Below are 22,775 nucleotides of genomic sequence, written 5' to 3' on the forward strand. Positions count from 1 at the left end.
AGAGTGTATGTGTGTGTCTCACTGTGTGTGTGTGTGCCTCTCAGTATGTGTGTCTCTTGGTGAAATTTGTGTCTCTCTATATATATGCGTGTCTCTCAGTGTTTCTATCTGTGTGTGTGTGTGTCTGTCTTCAAGTGTGTGGGTCTCTCTCTGTCAGTCTGTGTTTCTGTCTGCATATGTCTCACTCTCAAGGTTTGTTTGCCTCTTACCATGTTTGTGCCACTCTCTCAGGGTATGTGTTTCTGTGCTTATCTCTCTCATTGTGTGTGTGTCTCTCATTGTGTATGTGTCTATCAGTATGTGTGTGTGTCTCACTCTCAAAGCATGTTTCTCTCTTTCCATGTCTGTGTCATTCTCTCAGTGTGTGTGTTTCTGGGCTTGTCTCTCTCATTGTGTGTGTGTCTCTCATTATGTACGTGTCTATCAGTGTGTGTGTGTCTTTCTCAGTATGTGTGTCTCTCTCAGTGTTTGTGTCTCTCTCTTTGTGTGTTTCTCTCTCTTAATATGTATGTCTGCATTTCTCTCAGTGTGTTTGTGGGTGTCTTTCATTGTGTATGTATTTCTGTGTGTGTGTGTGACTCCCTCAGTGTGTGTTTGTCTCAGTGTGTGTGCCTCATTCTCAGTTTGTGAATTTCTCTCAGTTTGCATCATTCTTTATTTCTTAGTGTGTGTATCTCTCTCTCAGTATGTGTGTCTCTCAGTGTTTCTGTCTCTCTCACAGCGTGTGTTTGAAATATCACTGTGTGTCTCTCTCATTGTTTGTTGTGTCTCTCTCATTGTGTGTTGTGTCTCTCTCTGTATGTGTGTGTCTCTCTCTGTGTTTGAGTCTCTCTCTCTCAGTGTGTGTGAATTTCTCCCAGTGTTTGTGTCTCTATTTATGTGTGTCTGTATGTCTCTCATGTGGCTCTGTGTATTTCATTCTCAGTGTTTGTGTATGCTTGTATTTCTGCATGTGTCTCTCTGAGTGTGTGTGTCAGTGTGTAGGGGACTCTCTCTGAATATATCGGTATCTGTGTGTCTCTGTGTTCATTAGTGTCTCCCAGTCTGTGTGTGTGCCTCTCATTGTGTGTATGTATGTCATTGTGTGTGTTTTTCTCTCAGTATGTATGTTTATCTCTCAGTGTATGTGTGTTTCCCTCAGTGTGTGCATGTATCTCAGTGCATGTGTCTCTCTCAGTGTGTGTGAGTCTCTCACTGTATGTCTGTGTTTCCCTCTCTATGTATGTGTGTCTCTCAGTCTATGTGTTTTTCTCTCAGTGTGTATGATTATCTCTCAGTCTGTGTGTGTCTCTCTCTCAGTATGTGTGTCTCTCTTTCAGGTTGAGTGTCACTCCCTCAGTGTTTCCATCACATTTAGTGTGTGTGTGTGTCTCAGTGTGTCTTTGTCTCTCTCTGTTTATGTGTCTTTCATTGTTTTTGTATGCATTTCTGTGTGACACTCTCAGTTTGTGAATGTTTGTCTCAGTGTGTATGTCTTACTCTCAGTGTGTGACTTTCAGTTTGTGTCATTGTGTATCTCTCAGTGTATGTTCCTCTCGGTGTGTGTGGCTCTCTAAATGCTTGTGTGTCACTGTCTGATTCTGTATTTCTTTTCTCACTGTTTGTGTCTCTATGTGTCTGTGTTTGTGTGTCTCTCAGTGTTTGTGTCCATGTGTCTTTCTCCTAGTGTCTGTGTCTGTGTGTCTGTGTGTCTGTGTGTGTGTGGTCTCTCTCTCAGTGTGTATATATCTCTCTTTCAGTGTGTGTGTTTGTGTCTCTCATTTGTGTGTGTTTCTGTCTCAGTGTGTCCATGTGTGTCTGTGTATGTGTATATCTCTGTCAGTGTGTGAATGACCCTCTCTCATTGTCTATGGCTCTATTTCAGTGTTTCCATTCCACTTAGTGTGTTTGTCTCTCAGTGTGTGTGTCTCTCTGTCTCAGTGTGTGTCTCTATCTCCCAGTGTGTGTGTCTCCTCTGTGAGTTTGTGTGTGTCTCTCTCAGTGTGTATCTCTCTCTCAGTGTGTGTGTGGGTCTCCCTCTCTCAGTGTGTATGTGTGTTTCTCTCTCAGAGAATGTGTCACTCACTGATTCCATCCCTTTCACTGGATATGTCTTTGACTCAGTCTATATGTCTCTCTATCTGTGTGTGTTCATCTCTGTGTGTTTCTCTCTCTCAGCATCTGCGTGGTGTCTCTCTTGTTGTGTGTCTCTTTGTGCATTAATTTCTGTGTATTCGTCTCTCAGTTTCTATGTGTGTGTGTCACTCAGTGAGTGTGTGTCTATCTCAGTGTGTGTGTCTCTATCACAGTGTGTGTGTGTATGTGTTCCTCTGTGTGTGTGGGTCTCTCTCTCTCAGTGTGTGTGGGTGTCTCACTCTCAATGTATGTGTGTATGTCTCTCTCAGTGTGCTTATGAGTCTGTCTCACTGTGTGTTTCTCTCTCTCATTGTGTCTGTCTCTGTGTGTTTGTGTCTCTCAGTGTTTGTGTGTGTCTCTGTCCCAGTGTCTGTGTGTCAGTGTGTCTTTGTTTTTGTATGGTCTCTCTCTCAGTGAGTATGTCTGTCTCTCTTAATGTGTGTGTGTGTGTGTGTGTGTGTGTGTCTCACTCTATCCATTTGTGTTGCTGTGTGGCTATGGTTTTTCCCTTGGTCATGTATGGATTTGAGAGTTGGACTGTGAAGAACGCTGAGCACCAAAGAATTGATGCTTTTGAACTATGGTGCTGGAGAAGACTTTTGAGAGTCCCTTGGACTGCAAGGAGATCCAACCAGTCCATTCTGAAGGAGATCAGCCCTGGGATTTCTTTGGAGGGAATGATGCTAAAGCTGAAACTCCAGTACTTTGGCCACCTCATGTGAAGAGTTGGCTCATTGGAAAAGACTCTGACACTGGGAGGGATTGGGGGCAGGAGGAGAAGGGGATGACAGAGGATGAGATGGCTGGATGGCATCACTGACTTGATGGATGTGAGTCTGAGTGAACTCAGGAGTTGGAGATGGACAGGGAGGCCTGGCGTGCTGTGATTCATGTGGTTGCAAAGAGTCAGACGTGATTGAGCGACTGAACTGAACTGAACTGTGTGTGTTTCTATTTTTCCATATGTGTGTGTTTATGTGATTCTCTCAGTGTGTGAGTGTCTCTCTATGTCTTTTTGTATGTGTTTGTGTCTCTGTGTGAGTGTCTTCTGTCAGTAAAATGTGTCTCTGTCTCAGTGTGCATGTTACTTTTGTTCGCATCTCAGTGTGTGTGTATGTGTGTGTCTCTCAATGTGTGTGTCTCTTGATGTATTTTGTGTCTCTCTTTGTATGTGTGTGTCTCTCAGTGTGTGTATCTGTGTGTGTGTGTGTCTGAGTGTGTGGTCTCTCCCTGTCAGTGTGTGTTTCTCTCTGTATGTGTCTCACTCTCACTGTGTGTTTGTTTCTTTCCATGTGTGTGTCTCTCTCTCAGTCTGTGTTTGTGTTTCTCTCTCTCATTGTGTGTATGTCTCTTATTGTGTATGTGTCTGTCTCCGTGTGTGTTTTTTCTCAGTATGTGTGTCTCTCTCAGTGTTTGTGTCTCTCTCACTGTGTGTTCCTTTCCCTCAAATGTGTGCCTGCATTTCTCTCAGTGTTTCTGTGGGTGTCTTTCATTGTGTATGTATCTGTGTGTGTGTGACTCTCTCAGAGTGTGCGTTTTTTATATCACCGTGTTTGTCTCTCTCATTGTGTGTCTCTCTCTGTATGTGTGTGTCTCTGTGTGTGGGTGTGTGTCTCGCTCAGTGTGTGTGAATTACTCTCAGTGTTTGTGTTTCTGTTTATGTGTGTCTGTATGTCTCTCATGTGGCTCTATGTGTCTCATTCTCAGTGTTTGTGTCTGCTTATATTTCAGCATGTGTGTCTCTCTCAGTGTGCGTGTGTCTCCCTGTGTAGTTTACTCTTTCTGAATATGTCTATCTCTGTGTGTCTCTGTGTGTTAGTTGGTGCTTATCAGTCTTTGTGTGTCCTTCATTGTGTGTGTGTGTGTGTGCCTCTCATTGTCTTGTGTGTATATCATTGTGTTTTTCTCTCTGTCTGTATGTTTATCTCTGTGTGTGTGTATATCGGTCAGTGTATGTGTGTATCTTAGTGTATGTGTCTCTCTCAGTGTGTGTCTCTCTCACTGTACGTATGTGTTTCTCTCTCTATGTGTGTGTCTGTCAGTCTATGTGTGTTTCTCTCAGTGTGTATGTTTATCTCTCAGTCTGTTTATGTCTCTCTTTCAATGTGTGTGTCTTTGTGTGTCTCTGTCTGTGGGGTGTTGTATCTCAGTGTGTGTGTCTCTCTCAGTGTGTGTCTGACTCTCTCACAGTGTGTGTGTCTGACTCTCTCACAGTGTGTGTGTCTCTGTCATTGTGTTGGTTTCTCTCTATTAGTGTATGAATTTCTCTGTGTGTGTGTGTTTCTCCATCTGAGTTTGTCTGTGTCTTTCTCAGTGTGTGTGTCTCTTTCTCAGTACATGTTTGTCTCTCTTTCAGTTTTTGTGTTTCTCTCTCATTGTGTGTTCCTCTCTCCTAATGTGTGTTTCTCTCTCTTCGTGTGTGTGTCTCTTTGTGTGTATGTGTCTCTATGTATGTCTTTCTAAGTATTTGAGTCTGTTTGTATCTCAGAGTGTGTTTCTCGCTCAGTGTGTGTGTGTGTCTCAGTGTGTGTGTGACTCTCTGAATGTATCTCTCTCTGTGTCTGTGTGTGTGGGTGGGTGGGTGTCTCTCAGTGTGTGTGTGTCTCTCTCTTCATGTGTGTCTCAGTCTGTCAGTGTGTGTGTGTCCCTCTTTTAGTGTGTTTGTCATTCTGGCAGTCTGTGTGTCTGTGTCTGTCTCCTTGTGTGTCTCTCTCACTGTGTATACGTCTCTCACTTTATGTGTCTCTCTATCAATATGTGTTTGTCTTGGTGTGTATGTGTTTCTTTCTCTCAGGATGTGTGTATGTGTCTCAGCATGTGTGTGTCTCTCAATGTTTCTGTGTGTCACTCTCAGTGTGTCCATGCACTCTCTCAGTGTGTGTGACTCTCTCAGTGTGGATTTTACTTTCATTTTGTGGGACTCTCTCTTAGTTTGTGTGTTTGTCTCAGTTTGTGCACCCCTCTCAGTGTGTGTGGCTGTTTGTGTGTGTGTGTGTCTCTCTCTCTCTCCATGTGTGAGTGTCTGTCTCTTAGTGTGTGTTTCTGTCAGTGTGTGTGTCAATGTCATTGTGTAAATATCAATATGTGTCTCTCTCACAGTGTGTGTGTGTTCTTAGTGTGTGTGTATCTCCCTATATATGTGTGGCTCTCAGAGTGTGGGTGTCTCTCTCTCAGTGTGTAGATTTCTCTCTCAGTGTGTATGTACATCTCTCTCAGTGTGCATCTGTGTGTGTGTCTCTCAGTGGGTATGTGTCTTTTTCAGTGTTTGTGTCTCTGTGTGTGTTTCTCTCTCTCAGTGTTTTTGTTTGCATTTCTCAGTTTATCTATGTGTCTCTCAATATCTTTGGTGTGTCTCAGTGTGTGTGTGTTGTATCTCTCAGTGTGTGTATCTCAACATGTGTGAGTGTCTCTCATCATGTGTGTTTCTTTCTGTGTGTACATTTATCTCTCAGTGTGTGTGTGTGTCTCTCAGCATGAGTGTCTCTCTCTATCAGTGTGTGTGTGTCTCTCTCTATCAGTTGTGTGTCTCTGTCACAGTGTTGGTATCTCTCTCTCTGTGTTAATTTCTATTAGTATGTGTCTGTGTCTCTAAGTGGGTGTGTTTGTCGGTGTTTTTTTGTCTCTGTCAGTGTGTCTGGGCATGTCTCTCAGTATGTATGTGTGTATTTTCTCTCTCCTTTTGTACTTTTCTTATTCTGTGTGTTTCTCTCTGTGTATGTTTATTCTCAGTGTGTGTGCTTCTCTCTTAGTGTGTGTGTCACTCTCTCACTGTCTGTTTGTGTCTTTCTCATGGTCAGGTTTTTTCTTTCAGGGTGAGTGTCACTCTTTCAGTGTTTCCATCCCATTTAGTGTGTGTGTGTTTCTCAGTGTCTCTTACATCACTCTCTGTATATTTGTCTTTCATTGTTTTTGTATCTCTGTGTGTGTGACTCTCTCGGTGTGGGTGTGTTTGTCTCAGTGTATATATCTCAGTCTCAGTGTGTGAATCTCTCTCAATTTGTGGCATTGTGTATCTCTCAGTGTGTGTTCCTCTCTCTCAGTGTGCGTGTCTCTCTCACATGTCGGGGTCCAGCCCCAGTGGATCCATGGAATTTGAAGTGGGGACGGCGTTGGCGAGGAGAACTTAGTTATTTATTAATACAGAAATATAAGATTAGATTAGGAAGAAATAGTTAGTAGGAAAATTAAGTGGAGAAAGAAGGCTGAATAACTTGGATTACATTGAAGATCAATAAAATTCCAGACAAGGAATTTGCACCATCTACGTTGGGCCACTGGGACTCGCTTGAATATCTAAGGGTGCCTCACGTTAGGCTCCCTTTCGCATGGGTCTTAACAGCCAGGGCAAGTAAGTAAACTTGGCGAGCCTCCACACCCCAGATGGGAATTCAGCCTGAAATGAAAGTAAAGAGGAGAGGACAGAAAGGGAGAGGAGAGTGAGAGAGAGACATGGGAGAAACCAGTCCAGTGACTGGCTCCAGCCCCTATTGTCTAGAAAGGCCTTTTATACCTTTTTTGGTACATAGTGATCAATGGGTAATACAAAATTATGCAGTGTTAGCAGTCCAGACTCTTATCGTAACCAGGCTTTTCTCTCTCCATATGTAATTGTATACATAAGACTTAGGTGATTTACATCATCTTCTGGCCAAAAAGGGCCAATTAACATTTTACAGCCTTTTTTCTGATAAGGGTTGGTCGTCAACCAGAAGACATATTTGTGTTAATCTTCCCAAAGTCTTGCACCACTCTCAGAAAGCACTAAATAAAGTTACATTCTTACCTAGCAAGGGCACAAGAGGAGTGCAAAGAGAAGCCATTAACTCAAAAGTCTAGTGTTGCTAACATCAGAACTACTATATATCTTTTTCCATACCCCATTTACATTGATTAACATCCTCCCAGGTGCCTAAAAGATAAAGAATATGGAGGCCTGGCAGCAGTCATTGAGTCAACAGTGAAAACCCTCTACCAATATAATGTTTAACTCTTTAGAAAAGTCTCTGTATCTTTAAGATGCTTTTAAGCTTTGTGCCTCTCACAGTTGGGGGGCTGTAAGCAACTCACAAGCTATAAGAGGTCTGGGGGACCTGTTAGGCAAGCTAGAGAGCTATCAGAGGGGGTTTAACTGAAACATCCCTTTCAAATGCAGAAGACTAAAGCCCTGAGTTGACTTTTTTCCAGAGAATATCAGAAGAGTGGAAAAAGCAGGCAGATTCTTATTTTTTGGGGGGTGGATGCTCAGGAAATTCCAGGGGGAAAACCTGAGGTCTGATTAGCCTTGCCATCAGAGCTCTGCCACATGACCTTGTCACGGGTGGAATTCCTCATGCTAGCTCCCAGCACTCACATTGTGTGTTTGTGCATTTCAGTTTGTGTGGCTTTCTCTGTATGTGTGTATCTGTGTGTGTGTGTGTGTCTGTCTTTCTCACTGTGTGGGTTTCTCTGTCAGAGTGTGCCACTTTCTCAGTGATTCCATCCCATTCAGTGTGTGTTCATGTCTCTTGGTGTATGTCTCTTAGTGTGTCTCTTTCTGCATGTATATGTCTCTGATTGAGTGTCTGTGTCTCTCTGTCAGTGTGTGTCTCTATCTCAGTGCATGTGTGTCTCTGTGTATGTGGATCTCTCTCTCTCAGTGTGTGTCACTCTCTGTATGTGTGGCTTTCTCAATGTTTGTATGTCTCTGAGTGTTTCTCTGCCTCATTGTCTGTGTCTCTCTGTGTTTGTGTGTCTCTCAGTGTTTGTGTGTGTGTGTCTCTTTCCTAGTGTCTGTGTCTGTGTGTCTCTGTGTGTGTGCAGCTTCCCACTCAGTATGTATGTCTGTCTTTCTCAGTGTGTATGTCTCTCAGTCAGTATTTTAATCCCTCTCAGTGTGTGTGTGTCTCTCTGCATGTGTGTGTCTCTCTCTGCAAGCGTGTGTGTCTCTCATTGTGTGTGGGTATCCTACCATCGCTGCGTGTTTGTCTTTCTCTCGGTTGTGTGTGTTTCTCCTTGTATGTGTCTCATTATATATATTGACACAACACTTGCAGAGAGGTGTTCATAACAACAGTAAGGATAAGAGATGAAATCTGCAAACGATCAGTTCAGTAACTGATGAAGGGATGCATCTGTTCAGTTCAGCTCAGTCACTCAGTCTTGTCCAACTCTTTGCGACCCCATGAATAACAGCACGCCAGGCCTCCCTGTTCATCACCAACTCCCGGAGTTCACTCAGACTCACATCCATCAAGTCTGTGATGCCATCCAGCCATCTCAATCTCTAGCGTCCCCTTCTCCTCCTGACCCCAATCCCTCCCAGCATCAGAGTCTTTTCAAATGAGTCAACTCTTCTCATGATGTGGCCAAAGCACTGAAGTTTCAGCTTTAACATCATTCCTTCCAATGAACGCCCAGGGTTGATCTCCTTCATAGTGGACTGGTTGGATCTCCTTGCAGTTCAAGGGACTCTCAAGAGTCTTCTCCAACACCACAGTTCAAAAGCATCAGTGCTTCAGTGCTCAGCCTTCTTCACAGTCCAACACTCACATCCATACATAACAATTGGAAAAACGATAGCCTTGACTTGACGGACCTTTGTTGGTAAAGTAATGTCTCTGCTTTTCAATAAGCTATCTAGGTTGGTCATAATTTTTCTTCCAAGGAGTAAGTGTCTTTAAATTCACGGCTGCAATCAACATCTGCAGTGATTTTGGAGCCTCCTAAAATAAAGTTTGACACTATTTCCAATGTTTCCCCATTTATTTCCTATGAAGTGGTGGGACCAGATGTCATCATCTTTGTTTTCTGAATGTTGAGCTTTAAGTCAACATTTTCACTCTCCACTTTCACTTTCATCAACAGGTGTTTTAGTTTCTCTTCATTTTCTGCCATAAGGGTGGTGTCATCTGCATATCTGAGTTTATTGGTGTTTCTCCCGGCAATCTTGATTACAGCTTGTGTTTCTTCCAGTCCAGCATTTCTCATGATGTACTCTGCATATAAGTTAAATAAGCAGGGTGACAATATACAACCTTGACGTACTTCTTTTGCTGTTTGGAACCATTCTGTTGTTTCATATCCAGTTCTAACTCTTGCCTCGTGACCTGCCTATGGGTTTCTTAAAAGGCAGGTCAGGTGGTCTGGTATTCCCATCTCTTGAAGAATTTCCCAGTTTATTGTGATCCACAGAGTCAAAGGCTTTGCCATAGTCAAGAAAGCAGATTATTCATTATATATTGACTCTTTTTTATTTCTTCTAGCTGTTTTGATGATTCAACAGATGTTGGCAATTTGATCTCTGGTTCCTCTGCCTTTTCTAAAACCAGCTTGAACATCTGGAAGTTCACTGTTCATGTATTGCTGAAGCCTGGCTTGTAGAATTTTGAGCATTACTTTACTAGTGTGTGAGATGAGTGCAATTGTGCAGGTAGGCCTGGAGATTTGCCCATGGAAGGGAGTTTTAAAAGATAAGTTTCCAAACACCAGGAAACACTCCCATTGGTGGGTCTTCGGAGAGTTTTGGAATCTCAGAGGGCATCATAAATGGGAGGAAATAGATAAATAAATAAATGAAACTCACAGATTGTGTGCCTAACAGCAACTCCCACTGCTTACAGCCCCCACCAGCAAGCTGGAGCTGAACAAGGAGTCATGGGCTGCATTGCTTATGGTAAGAACTGGGCCTCAATGCCCTGAGGGCAGTCTGAGGGCAGTCTGAGGGAACTAATGTGAGATAGTAACCCAAACTGTGGGATAGCCAGAGAGAGAGAGAGAGAGAGAGAGAGAGAGAGAGAGAGAGAGAGAGAGAGAGAGAGAGAGGACAGAGAGAGAGAGAGAGAGAGAGAGAGAGAGAGAGAGAGAGAGAGAGAGAGAGAGAGAACTACTATATGAAAAGCCCTAACCTAAGGCACTACCAGGCCTGCTACCAGAACAAAGGACTGAACGAATGACAGGAGAGCTAGCAGGCTGTGGACCAGCCCATGTCCCCCATCTGGTGAGGGGCAGCCACAGCTGGAAAGTGTTAATCTCAGCCCCTAAGAGGCATCCTCTACCAAACTGCAGAAGGCTCCATTGCTAAGCAAGACTTCCTGGGATTCCTGACAGTTGACATCCACTGGGAGGATCGCAGCCAGAGATCAGTTCCCCTGAAGAGACACACAGCACACCTCAGAAGGTGCAACCACTGCACACCCAGAAAACTGGGCAGCTGGGACAGGGAGGCGACACCAAGGGGAGATTGCACTCACAAAGCACCTGGTGACCTGAACTGCTCAGACCTGAGAAGAGAAAAAAACAATTCAGGCTCAGCTGAATCTTCCTTTGTGAAGTACCTGAGAACCTGAACCTGAGTGGGTTCTATCTGGGAAGTGCACGTAACCCCGGGCCTGCCTCAGACAGTTCCCTGGCAGAACAACCTAGAACTTGAGACGCGTAAACTGGAAAAGCCCATGCACCATAAGCAGGGGAAAACCCAGTGTGGCTGAGACACTGCAAGCACTCCTAACACATGCCAGTGATATTTGTTTGCAGTGTTCCTTCCTCCCCGCAGGACGAATGAACAAGTGAGCCTAAATAAGTGACCACCTTTGCCCCCTGTGTCAGGGCAGAAATTAGACACTGAAGAGACCAGCAAGCCAAAGAAGCTAAAATAAACAGAGGGAACCACTTTGGAAGCGACAGGTGGAACAGATGAAAACCCTGTAGTTAGCACTGACTACATTGGAAGGGGCCTATAGATCTTGAGAAGTATAAGCAGGATCAAGGAACTATCTGAAACTGAACTGACCACAACAACTCCAGAGAAATTCCTAGATATATTTTTAATATTATCATTTTTAAATATTTTTTAAAATTTTAAGTCCTCTATTACTCCTTTAATTTTCATTTTTATAACCGACTCTTACCTTGCAACAAAAGACCCTATTTTTAAAGCAAACTTCATGTATATATTTTATAATTTTTGTGACTTTTTAAAAATATTGTATTTTTGATAGTCTAACCTCTATCCAAGATTTTAATTTTTTTTTGTTTTTTGGTATTTGTTATCAACTGCGTATCTTTAAGAACCCAACCTTCAGTATACACATTTTTGGGAATGTGATTAGTGTCTCGAATGCTCTCTCCCGCTTTGGATTCTCCTTTTTCTCCACCAGGTTGCCTCTATCTCCTCCCTCCCCCTTCTGTTAACACAACTCTGTGAATCTCTTTGTGTGTTCCGGGCTGTGGAAAAACATTTAGGGAACTGATTACTGGCTGGATCGATCTCTCTCCCTTTGATTTCCCCTTTTCTTCTCCTGATCACCTCTGTCTCCTTCCTCCCTCTTCTCTTCTCTGTGTAACTCTTTGAACCTTTCCTAGGGATCCAGATTGTGTACAGCACATACAGAATTGATTACTAGCTAGCTTGCTCTCTCCCCTTTTGATTTCCCCTCATCTCCTCCTGGTCGCCTCTATCTCCCTCCTCCCTCTTCTCTTCTCTGTGTAACTCTGAGAACCTCTCCTTGTGCTCCTCACTGTGGAGAAACTTCTCATTATTAACCTAGATGTTTTATCATATGTGCTGTTTAGACAGAGAAGTCTTGAGGCTACTGTAAGAATAAGACTGAAAACCAGAGACAGGAGGCTGAAGTTCAAAACCTGAGAACACCAGAGATCTCCTGACTCCAGCGAATATTAATCAATAAAAGCTCACCCAAAAGCCTCCATAGGTATACTGAAACTAAGCACCACCCAAGAGCCAACAAATTCCAAAACAAGACATACGATATAAATTATCCAGCAACAAAGGAACATAGCACTGGGCTTCAATATACAGGCTGTCCAAAGTCACACCAAACCCAGAGACATCTCAAAGCTCATGACTGGACACTTCACTGCACTCCACAGAGAAGAATTCCAATTCCACCCATGAGAACACCAACACTAGCTTCCCTAACCAGGAAACCTTGACAACCCAACTGTCCACTCCACTTACAGTGAGGAATTTCCACAATAAAAAAAAAAAACAAAAAACTACAAATTGCCAGAATATGGAAAGGCCACTCCAAACACACCAATATAAACAAGATGAAAAGGCAGAGAAATAATCAGCAGGTAAAGGAGCAGGATAAAGGCCAACCAAACCAAACAAAATAGGATGAGATAGGAAATCTACCTGAAAAAGAATTCAGAATAATAGTAAGAATCATCCAAAATCTTAAAACTAAATGGAGTTAAAATAAATAACCTGGAGACAAAGATTGAGTAAATACAAGAAAGGTTTAACAAGGACCTAGTAGAAATAAAAAAGTGTCAATATATAATCAAGATTGCTGGGAGAAATATCAATAACCTCAGATATGCAGATAACACCACCCTTATGGCAGAAACTGAAGAGGAGCTAAAAAATCTCTTGATGAAAATGAAAGAGGAGAGCAAAAAGTTGGCTTAAAGCTCAACATTGAAAATGAAGATCATGGCATCCGGTCCCATCACTACATGGGAAATAGATAGGGAAACAGTAAACAGTGTCAGACTTTATTTTTTTGGGATCCAAAATCACTGCAGATGGTTACTGCAGCCATGAGATTAAAAGACGCTTACTCCATGGAAGAAAAGTTATGTCTAACCTAAATAGCATATTCAAAAGCAGAGACATTACTTTGCAAACTAAGGTCCGTCTAGACAAGGCTATGGTTTTTCCTGTGGTCATGTATGGATGTGAGAGTTGGACTGTGAAGAAGGCTGAGCACCGAAGAATTGATGCATTTGAACTGCAGTGTTGGAGAAGACTCTTGAGGGTCCCTTGGACTGCAAGGAGATCCAACCAGTCCATTATGAAGGAGATCAGCCCTGGGTGTCCTTTGGAAGGAATGATGCTAAAGCTGAAGCTCCAGCACTTTGGTCACCTCATGTGAAGAGTTGACTCATTGGTAAAGACTCTGCTGCTGGGAGGGATCGGGGGCAGGAGGAGAAGGGGATCACTGAGGATGAGATGGCTGAATGGCAACATGGACTCGATGGACTTGAGTCTGAGTGAACTCCGGGGATGGTGATGGACAGGGAGGCCTGGTGTGCAGCAATTCATGGGGTTGCAAAGAGTCGGACATGACTGAGTGACTGAACTGAACTGAACTGGACTCAACTGAATGCAATCAATGAGATAAAAAACACTCTGGAGGGAACCAATAGTAGAATAATGGAAGCAGAGATAGCATACGTGAGGTAGAAGATAGAATGGTAGAAATAAATGAAGCAGAGAAGAAAAATGAAAAAAAAAAGAAAAGAGTTAAAATAGCTAAGGAAAACCTCAACTGGGACCATGTTAAAGGCCCCAACATTCGAATCAAATGCATCCCAGAATGAGAAGACAAAAGAAAGACCATGAGAAACACTTGAGAAAATAACAGTTGAAAACTTCCCTAAAATGGAGAAGGAAATTGTCGCCTAAGTCCAAGGAACCAGAGTCCCAAATAGGATAAAGCTAAGGCAAAACACCACAAAACACATATTAATCAAATTAACAAAGATCAAACACAAAGAACAAATATTAAAAGCAGCAAGGGAAAAACAACAAATAACACACAAGGGGATTCCCATAAGGATAACAGCTGATCTTTCAACTGATATTCTTCAGGCAAGAAGGGAATGGCAGGACATACTTAAAGTGATGAAAGAGACAAACCTACACCCAAGATTACTGTACCCAGCAAGGATCTCATTCAAATATGAAGGAGAAATCAAAAGTTTTACAGACAAGCAAAAGCTGAGAGAATTCAGCACCACCAAACCAGTTATAAAATAAATGCTAAAGGATCTTCTCTAGACATGAAATACAGAAAGTGTGTATTAACTCAAATCCAAAACAACAAAGTAAAAGGCCATGGGATCATACTTATCAATAATTACCTTAAAAGTAAATGGGTTGAATGCCCCAACCAAAATACAAAGACTGGCTGAATGGATACAAAAACAAGACCTATATATATGTTGTCTACAAGAGACCTGCCTCAAAACAAGGGACACACACAGACTGAAAGTGAAGGGCTGGAAAAAAAGATATTCCATGCAAATAGAGACCAAAAGAAAGCATGAGTAGCAATACTCATATCAGTTAAAATAGAGTTTAAAATAAAGGCTGTGAAAAGAGGCAAAGAAGGACACTACATAACAATTGAAGGATCAATCCAAGAAGAAGATAAAAGAATTATAAATATATGTGCACCCAACATAGGAGGACCACAATATGTGAGGCAAATGGTAACAGAATGAAAGGGGAAATTAATAATAACATAATAATAGTGGGAGACTTTAATACTCCACTCAAACCTGTGGATAGGTCAACTAAACAGAAAATTAGCGAGTAAACACAAACTTTAAATGATGCAATAGACCAGTTAGACCTAATAGATATCTATAGGACAATTCACCACAAAACAATGAATGTCACGTTTGTCTCCAGTGCACACAGAACCTTCTCCAGGACAGATCACCTCCAGGGCCATAAATCTAGCCTTGGTAAATTTAAAAAATTTGAAATCATTCCAAGCAACTTTTCTGACCACAAGGCAATAAGATTAGATGTCAATTACAGGAGAAAAAGTATTAAAATTCCAACATATGGAGGCTGAACAACATGCTGCTGCATAAGCAACAAATCATAGAAGAAATAAAAAAAGGAATAGAAATATGCATTGAAACGGATGAAATGAAAACACAACAACCTAAAACCGATGGGACACTGTAAAAGCAGCGCTAAGGGGAAGGTTCTATAGCAACACAGGCTTACCTCAAAAACAAGAAAAATGTCAAATAAACGTGTCTCTACACATAAAGCCACTAAAGAAGGGAAAAATGAAGAACCCTAGGGTTAGTAGAAAGAAAGAAATCTTAAAAATTAGGGCAGAAGTAAATGCAAAAGAAACAAAGGAGACCACAGCAAAAATTAATGAAGCTAAAAGCTGGTTCTTGGAGAAGGTAAATAAAGTTGACAAACGATTAGCCAGACTCATCAAGATATAAAGGGAGAAGAATCAAATCAACAAAATTAGAAATGAAAATGGAGAAATCACAACAGACAACACACAAACACAAAGGACCATAAGAGACTACTATCAGCAACGATATGCCAATCAAATGGACAACTTGGAAGTAATAGACAAATTCTTAGAAAATTATAATTTTCCAAAACTGAATCAGGTAATAGAAAATCTTAACAGACCTATCATACACATGGAAATTGAAACTGTAATCAGAAATCTTCCAGCAAACAAAAGCCCAGGACCAGATGGCTTCCAAGCTGAATTCTACCAAGAATTCAGAGAAGAACTAACAACTATCCTACTCAAAATCTTCCAGAAAATGGCAGAGGAAGAAAAACTGCCAAACTGATTCTATGAGGCAATCATCACCCTAATACCAAAAGCAGACAAATATGCCACAAAAAAGGAAACAATAGGCCAATATAACTGATGAACATAGATTAAAAAATCCTTAACAAAATCCTAGCAAATAGAATCTAACAACATATTAAACAGATCATACATCATGACAAAGTGGGCTTTATCCCAGGGATGCAAGGATTCTTCAGTAGCTGTAAATCAGTCAAGGTAATATACCACATTAACAAATTGAAAGATAAAAACCATATTATTATCTCAATAGATGCAAAGAAAGACTTTAACAAAATTCTACATGAATTCATGATAAAAACCCTCCAGAAGCAGGAATAGAAGGAACATAACTCAACATAATAAAAGCTATATATGACAAACCCACAGCATTACCCTCAGTGGTAAAAAACAGAAAGCATTTCCTCTAAAGTCAGGAACAAGACAAGCGTGCCCACTCTCACCACTACTATTCAAGATAGTTTTGGAAGTTTTGACCACAGCAATCACAGCAAGAAAACAAATGAAAGGAATCCAGATTGGGAAAGAAGAAGTAAAACTCTGATTGTTTGCAATGACATGATCCTCTAAATAGAAAACCCTAAAGACTCCACCAAAAAGTTACTAGAGCTAATAAATGAATATAGTAACGTTTCAGAATATAAATAAAATTAACACAGAGAAATCACTTGCATTTCTATATACTAACATTGAGAAAAGAGAAAGAGAAACTAAGGAAATAATTCCACTCACCACTCTAATGAAAATAATAAAATAGTCAATAATATATCCATATAAAAAACAAAAGAAACACATATAAAACTGTAAAACACTGATGAAATCAAAGAGGACTCAAATGGATAAATATAACATGTTCATGGATCGGAAGAATCAATATAGTGAAAACAAGTATACTATACAAAGCAGTCTATAGATTCAATGCAATCCCTATCAAGCTGCCAATGGTATTTTTTCACAGAGCTAAAACAAATAATTTTGCAATCTATATGGAAATGAAAAACACCTTGAATAGCCAGAGCAATCTTGAGAAAGAAGAAGGGAACTGGAGGAATCAACCTGCTTAACTTCAGGCTCTACTACAAAGCTACTGTCATCAATACAATATGGTACCAGCTCAAAGATAAAAATATAGATTAATAGAACAAAATAGAAATCCCACAGATAAATCCATGCACCTATGGACAACTTATTGTTGACAAAGGAGGCAAGAATATACAATGGAGTAAAGACAATCTCTTTAACAAATGGCGCTGGGAAAACTGGTCAACCACTTGTAAAAGAATGAAACTAGAACACTTTCTAACACCATACACAAAAATGAACTCAAAATGGATTAAATATCTAAATGTAAGACCAGAAACTATAAAACTCCTAGAGGAGAACATAGGCAAAACACTCTCAGACATAAATCACAGCAGGATCCTCTATCACCCACCTCCCAGAGTAATGGAAATAATTAAAAAAAACAACAAATGAGACCTAAATAAACTTAACAGCTTCTGCACAAAAAAGGAAACTGTAAGCAAGGTGAAAAGATAGCCTTCAGAATGGGAGAAAATAATAGTAAACGAAGCAACTGAAAATAATTAATCTGAAAAATATACAAGCAACTCCTGCAGTTCAATCCCAGAAAAATAAATGACCAATCAAAAAATGGGCCAGAGAACTAAATAGACATTTCTCCAAAGAAGACATACAGATGGATAACTAATACATGAAAAGATGCTCAACATCACTCATTATCAGAGAAATGCGAGTAAAAACCACAATGAGGTACCATTTCACGCCAGTCAGAATGGCTGTGATCCAAAAGTCTACAAAAAATAAATGCTTGAGAGGGTGTGGAGAAAAGGGAACCCTCTTACACTGATGGTGGAAATGCAAACTAGTACAGCCACTGTGGAGAATAGTATGGAGATTCCTTCAAAACTGGGAATATAATTGCCTTATGACCCAGCAATCCCACTGCTGGGCATACACACCGAGGAAACCAGAATTGAAAGAGACACGTGTACCACAATGTTCATCAATGCATTGCTTATAATAACCAGGACATGGAAGCAACCTAGATGTCCATCAGAAGACTAATGGATAAGAGAGCTGTGGAACATATACACAGTGGAATATTACTCAGCCATTAAAAAGAATACATGTGAATCAGTTATAATGAGGTGGATAAAACTGGAGCCTATTATACAGAGTGAAATAAGCCAGAAAGAAAAACACCAATACAGTATACATATAAATATATATGGAATTTAGAAAGATGATAATGATAATACTATATGCAAGACAGCAAAAAAGACACCGATGCATAAAACAGTCTTTTGAACTCTGTGGGAGAGGGTGAGGATGGGATGATTTGGGAGAATAGCAATGAAACATGTATATTCTCATATGTGAAAGAGATCACCAGTCCAGGTTTGATGCATGAGACAAGGTCCTCAGGGCTGGTGCACTGGGATGATCAGAGTGATGGGATAGGGAGTGAGGGAGAGTGGGGTTCAGGGTGGGGAGCACATGTACACTCATCTCCGATTCATGTAAATGTATAGCACAACCACTACAATATTGTAAAGTAATTAACCTCCAATTAAAATAAATACATTTAAATAATTGTAATAAAGAAACGTGAATAAAGATATGTGGTGGAGTCATGTCAATGTATGGCAAAACCAATACAGTATTGTAAAGTAAAATAAAGTAAAAATAAAAATTAAAAAAAAATAAGTAAAAAGTACCAATACATGCTACATTAAGAATGAACCTTGAAAACATTGTGAAAGATGCCAGGTGAAAAATGCAGCATATTATTTGATTCCATTAATGTGAAGTGTGCAGAATTTAGAAGATTAGTGGTTAGCAGGGCCTGGCAGGAACTTTAGGGGAACTGCTTAATGCTGATGAGGCCTTCTTTGGGGGGAGGAAAATATCCTGTTGTTGAACAGAAGGGAGGCTACACAACACTGTGAATGTGCTAAATGCCACTGAGTCGTCCACTTCAAAATAGTGACATGTATGGAATGACAGTTCTATCTCAATTTTAAAACAGGTGGTTTCTTTATCCTGGAGGCCACCACATCTCCTGAATCTGCATGCAGCAGTGTACACAGAAGCACATGTGAGCCACACTGGTGGTTACTGCTTCTCCCTTTTCACCCTACACATGTGCCAAAGAGTCCTTCCTTATGTGCATCCTCTCATCACATCCGTGCAGTACTTGGGAGCACCACCCAGGGCCAGTACTCGAGGTCACAGGGGAAAGGCCACATGCAGCACTACCTGCCCCCACCTCTAACAAAGACAACAGCACAGTAAGATCACTCTTGACCACTTTCCCATCTAATCATTGCACCTTACCATATGAAAACAGCAGCTGGAGCAAAATCCCAGAAGTCCCTTTTTACCAGGGCTGATTCAGCCCTCCTGCTTTTGCCCTCCACCGTCCCACTCTGAGGACCACTGTGCAAATGTTCTGGGTAATTCGGTTGGAATGTTGCCATTGAGGAGTTGCTCTGGGGTTAATGGCACTGAAGGAAGGGCAGGATTGTCCAGTCACTCTATTCTCTCACCAGACCACTGCCCTGGTGGCCACAGACTGGGACACGTGTGTATCAATTTGTGTTTCTGCACCCCTGGGGTCTGATTGACAAGGAGTTGGCCCAGGGATGGGCCTATCCCTAACTCCACCCAGAGGAGTTGCTCTGGGAATAGATGAAGACATCGCCTGGCCATGTGGGAAAGGGCCCCTGATAGGGATAGGATGTGTCTGTTTTTCTCCCTCCCCCTACTTTGGCTGTCTCCCTACACACCATGCCAGGCCATTCTGCTGATTTACAGGAACCAGAGGGTGATTGATGGCTGACAGGTAGAGCGGCCATGTGGATTCCAAGATGTCTTGGAAGGGGCATGCCCGGGAGCATGGTGGGGAACCACTGAGACACACTGGGGAAGCGGCAAAGATCTCTGCTATCTGGGGATGCAGGGCAGGCCTCTCAGAACTCAGGGCCCTGGGCTTTGACAGTGGGCAAGTTTCTGGTGATGCTTATCTCCAGGCATCCCTCAATCCTCCCAGAAGGAATTCTTGGAGTGCCAGAATGGCCTGGATAGTGAGAGGGAGGCATTATCCTGCCTGCCTTGCAGGTGGTCCTCAGTAGATCTAGTGATGGAAGGCATAGGACACACCTGCTCAGAGGAGAGGTCAAGGACATATCCTGGGGGTCCTTTTCTTTCCTTGTTTACCAGCAAGCATCTTCACACTCAGAGCATTCCTTCTAAGAATTGGGGGCTGTTTGTTGCTGTCCTGTTTACTCACAGCTTGGGGTAGCTGCTCTCTTTGGCAGGACCAGCACCAATGCTACCATTAGGGCACACAGTGAGAAAAGGTCAGTGCTGGAGGAAAGGCATCCTGATATAGGTGGTAGTGGCAGGGACACAGCTGCCCTTCTTGAACACTAAGGGCTGTGCACCTCCTTAGGACTCTGTAGGCCTTCGTGTCCTATGTTCAAGCAACACAGTGTACCTGTGCCTGAGGGTGCTTCCCATGGGCTGTGTGTGTAGGCTGGAAGAAGATCAACTTTGATGACATGAGACTAAGTTTGGGGGGAATCCACGGGGACTCTCTGGACAAGAAGTGTTGCAAGTTTGGTCTTAAAGGCCCAGCCAGGGTTAAAGAGTGGGACACAAGTGGAGAAAGTGTTGCCAGTATGTCAGAGAGGAGATCTATGTGCGCCTTGGGGAATGTGTGCTTGGAGTTCCTGGCACACCAAAAGAGGCTGGAAAGGCAAAGATGGACTGGCAATGAAGTCTTTGTTAATTTATAGACAGCCATTTTGATTTCTGCTATGGAGGTGTGTTCAGTGAAAAAAATGCACAAGGTGATCAGCAACAGGAGGGAGGCAGCTGACTACCCTTTTTGCAAATGGAACCGCTAAGATTACATGTCAAGACTGGCAACAAAGCGATTTGGCAGACCCCAGCAGTTGACACTGTCTGTGAAGCCTTGGAAACTAGGCAAGCTTTGGATAGCTGTGCATAATAAATGTACACTATTTAAAGCTTCTTAATGTATACGTTATGTCAGAAAGTGAGGAGGAACTAAAAAGCCTCTTGATGGAAGTGAAAGTGGACAGTGAAAAAGTTGGCTTAAAGCTCAACATTCAGAAAACGAAGATCATGGCACCCAGTCCCATCGCTTCATGGGAAATAGATGGGAAACAGTGGAAACAGTGTCAGACTTTATTTTATTTTATTTATTTATTTATTTGGCTCCAAAATCACTGAAGATAGTAACTGCAGCCATGAAATTAAAAGACGTTTACTCCTAAGAAGAAAAGTTATGTCCAACCTAGATGGCATATTCTAAAGCATAGACATTACTTTGCCGACTAAGGTCTGTCTAGTCAGGACTCTGGTTTTTCCAATAGTCATGTATGGGTTTGAGAGTTGGACTGTGAAGAAGGCTGAGCGCTGAAGAATTGACGCTTTTGAACTGTGGTGTTGGAGAAGACTCTTGAGAGTCCCTTGGACTGCAAGGAGATCCAACCAGTCCATTCTGAAGGAGGTCAGCCCTGGGATTTCCTTGGAAGGAATGATGCTAAATCCGAAACTCCAGTACTCTGGCAAACCTCATGCAAAGAGTTGACTCATTGGAAAAGTTTGATGCTGGGAGGTATTGGGGGCAGGAGGAGAAGGGGACAACTACCGGGGTCCAGCTCTGGTGGATCCAGGGCAATTGAAAGGGGAGAAGGCGTGGCGTCTTAGAAAGAATTATTTAATTAGAAATATAAGAGAGATTAGGAAAAATAGTATAGTAGGAAAATTTAGAGAAAATTTGGAGAAAAGAGGCTGAATAACTTGGTTTATGTGGAGAAGTAATAAAACCTCAGGACAAGAGGTTTGCACCATCTACATTAGGCTACCAGTGCCTGTTTGAATAGCAGAGGGTGCCCCACCCTGGGCTCCCTCTCTTGTGGGTCTTAGAAGCCAGGGCAAGTAAGTAGACCTGGTGAGCCTTGAAGTCTCAGATGGAAATTCAACCAGAAAATAGAGTAAAGAAGACACAGGGAAAACCAGTCTTTCTAATGACTGACTCATCCTCTGTTACCAGAAAGGCCTTATATACTTTTGATTTTACATAGAGATCAATGGATAATACAAAATTATGCAGTGTCAGCAGCCCTGACTCTTATCGAGACCAGGCTTTCTCTCTGCATACCTAGCTGTATACACAAGTCTTAGGTGATTTACATCATCTTCTGGCCAAAAGGCCAATTAACATTTTAGGGCCCTTTTTCTGATAAGGGTCTGTCAACCAGAGAACTTATTTGTGTTATTCTTCCTAAAGTCTGTTGCCACTCTCAGAAAGCACTAAATAAAGTTACATAGCAAGGACACAATTTATAACAATGAAAGTAGTAGAGTGATTTATAACAAAGAGAAAATAAATTAACTCAAAAGTCTAGTGTTGCTAACATCAAAAGTGCTATATTCCTTTTTCTATATCCAAATTACATTGATTAGTATCCTTCAGGTGCCTAAAAGATTAATAATATGCAGGCATGGCTGCAGTCATTGACTCAACAGTGAAACCAAACACCAATACAATTTTTAGCTCTTTAGAAAGGCTCTGTATCTTTAAGATGCTTTAAGCTTTGTGTCTCTAGAGGTTGGGGGCCTGTAAACAATTCACAAGTTGTAAAAGTCTGGGCAGATCAGTCAGGTAAGTTAGAAAGCTATCAGAGGGGTTTAAACTGAGACATTCTTTTTATATGCAGGAGACCATTACCTGGACCCCTAAGTTAATTCCTTTTAGAGGCAGGAGAGTGGAAAGCACAGTACAATAAGGCAGGCAGACTCTGGTTTTTGGGGGTAGATGTTCAGGAAAACCCAGGGGGAACCCCTGAAGCCAGATCATGCCTTTGTGTATATCTGGCTTCCTTCCTCATGACTTTTGCCATGAGCGGGCTTCCTCACGCTGGCTCCCACCAGATGACAGCGGATGAGATGGCTGGATGGCATCACTGACTCGATGGACGTGGATCTGTGTGAACTCTGGAAGTTGGTGATGGACAGGGAGGCCTGGTGTGCTGCAGTTCATGGGGTAGCAAAGTCGGACACGACTGAGTGACTGAACTGAACTGAACTGAATGTATGCCTATAGCGTGAAATTAAAAGTTGCCCAGTTGTGTGTTAACTCTTTGTCACCCCATGGACTATACAGTCCATTGAATTCTCCAGGCAAGAATGCTAGAGTTAGTAGCTATTTCCTTCTCCAGGGGCTCTTCCAAA

The sequence above is a fragment of the Budorcas taxicolor genome, chromosome Y (genome assembly GCF_023091745.1).
Source record: "Budorcas taxicolor isolate Tak-1 chromosome Y, Takin1.1, whole genome shotgun sequence".
Classification (NCBI taxonomy): domain Eukaryota; kingdom Metazoa; phylum Chordata; class Mammalia; order Artiodactyla; family Bovidae; genus Budorcas; species Budorcas taxicolor.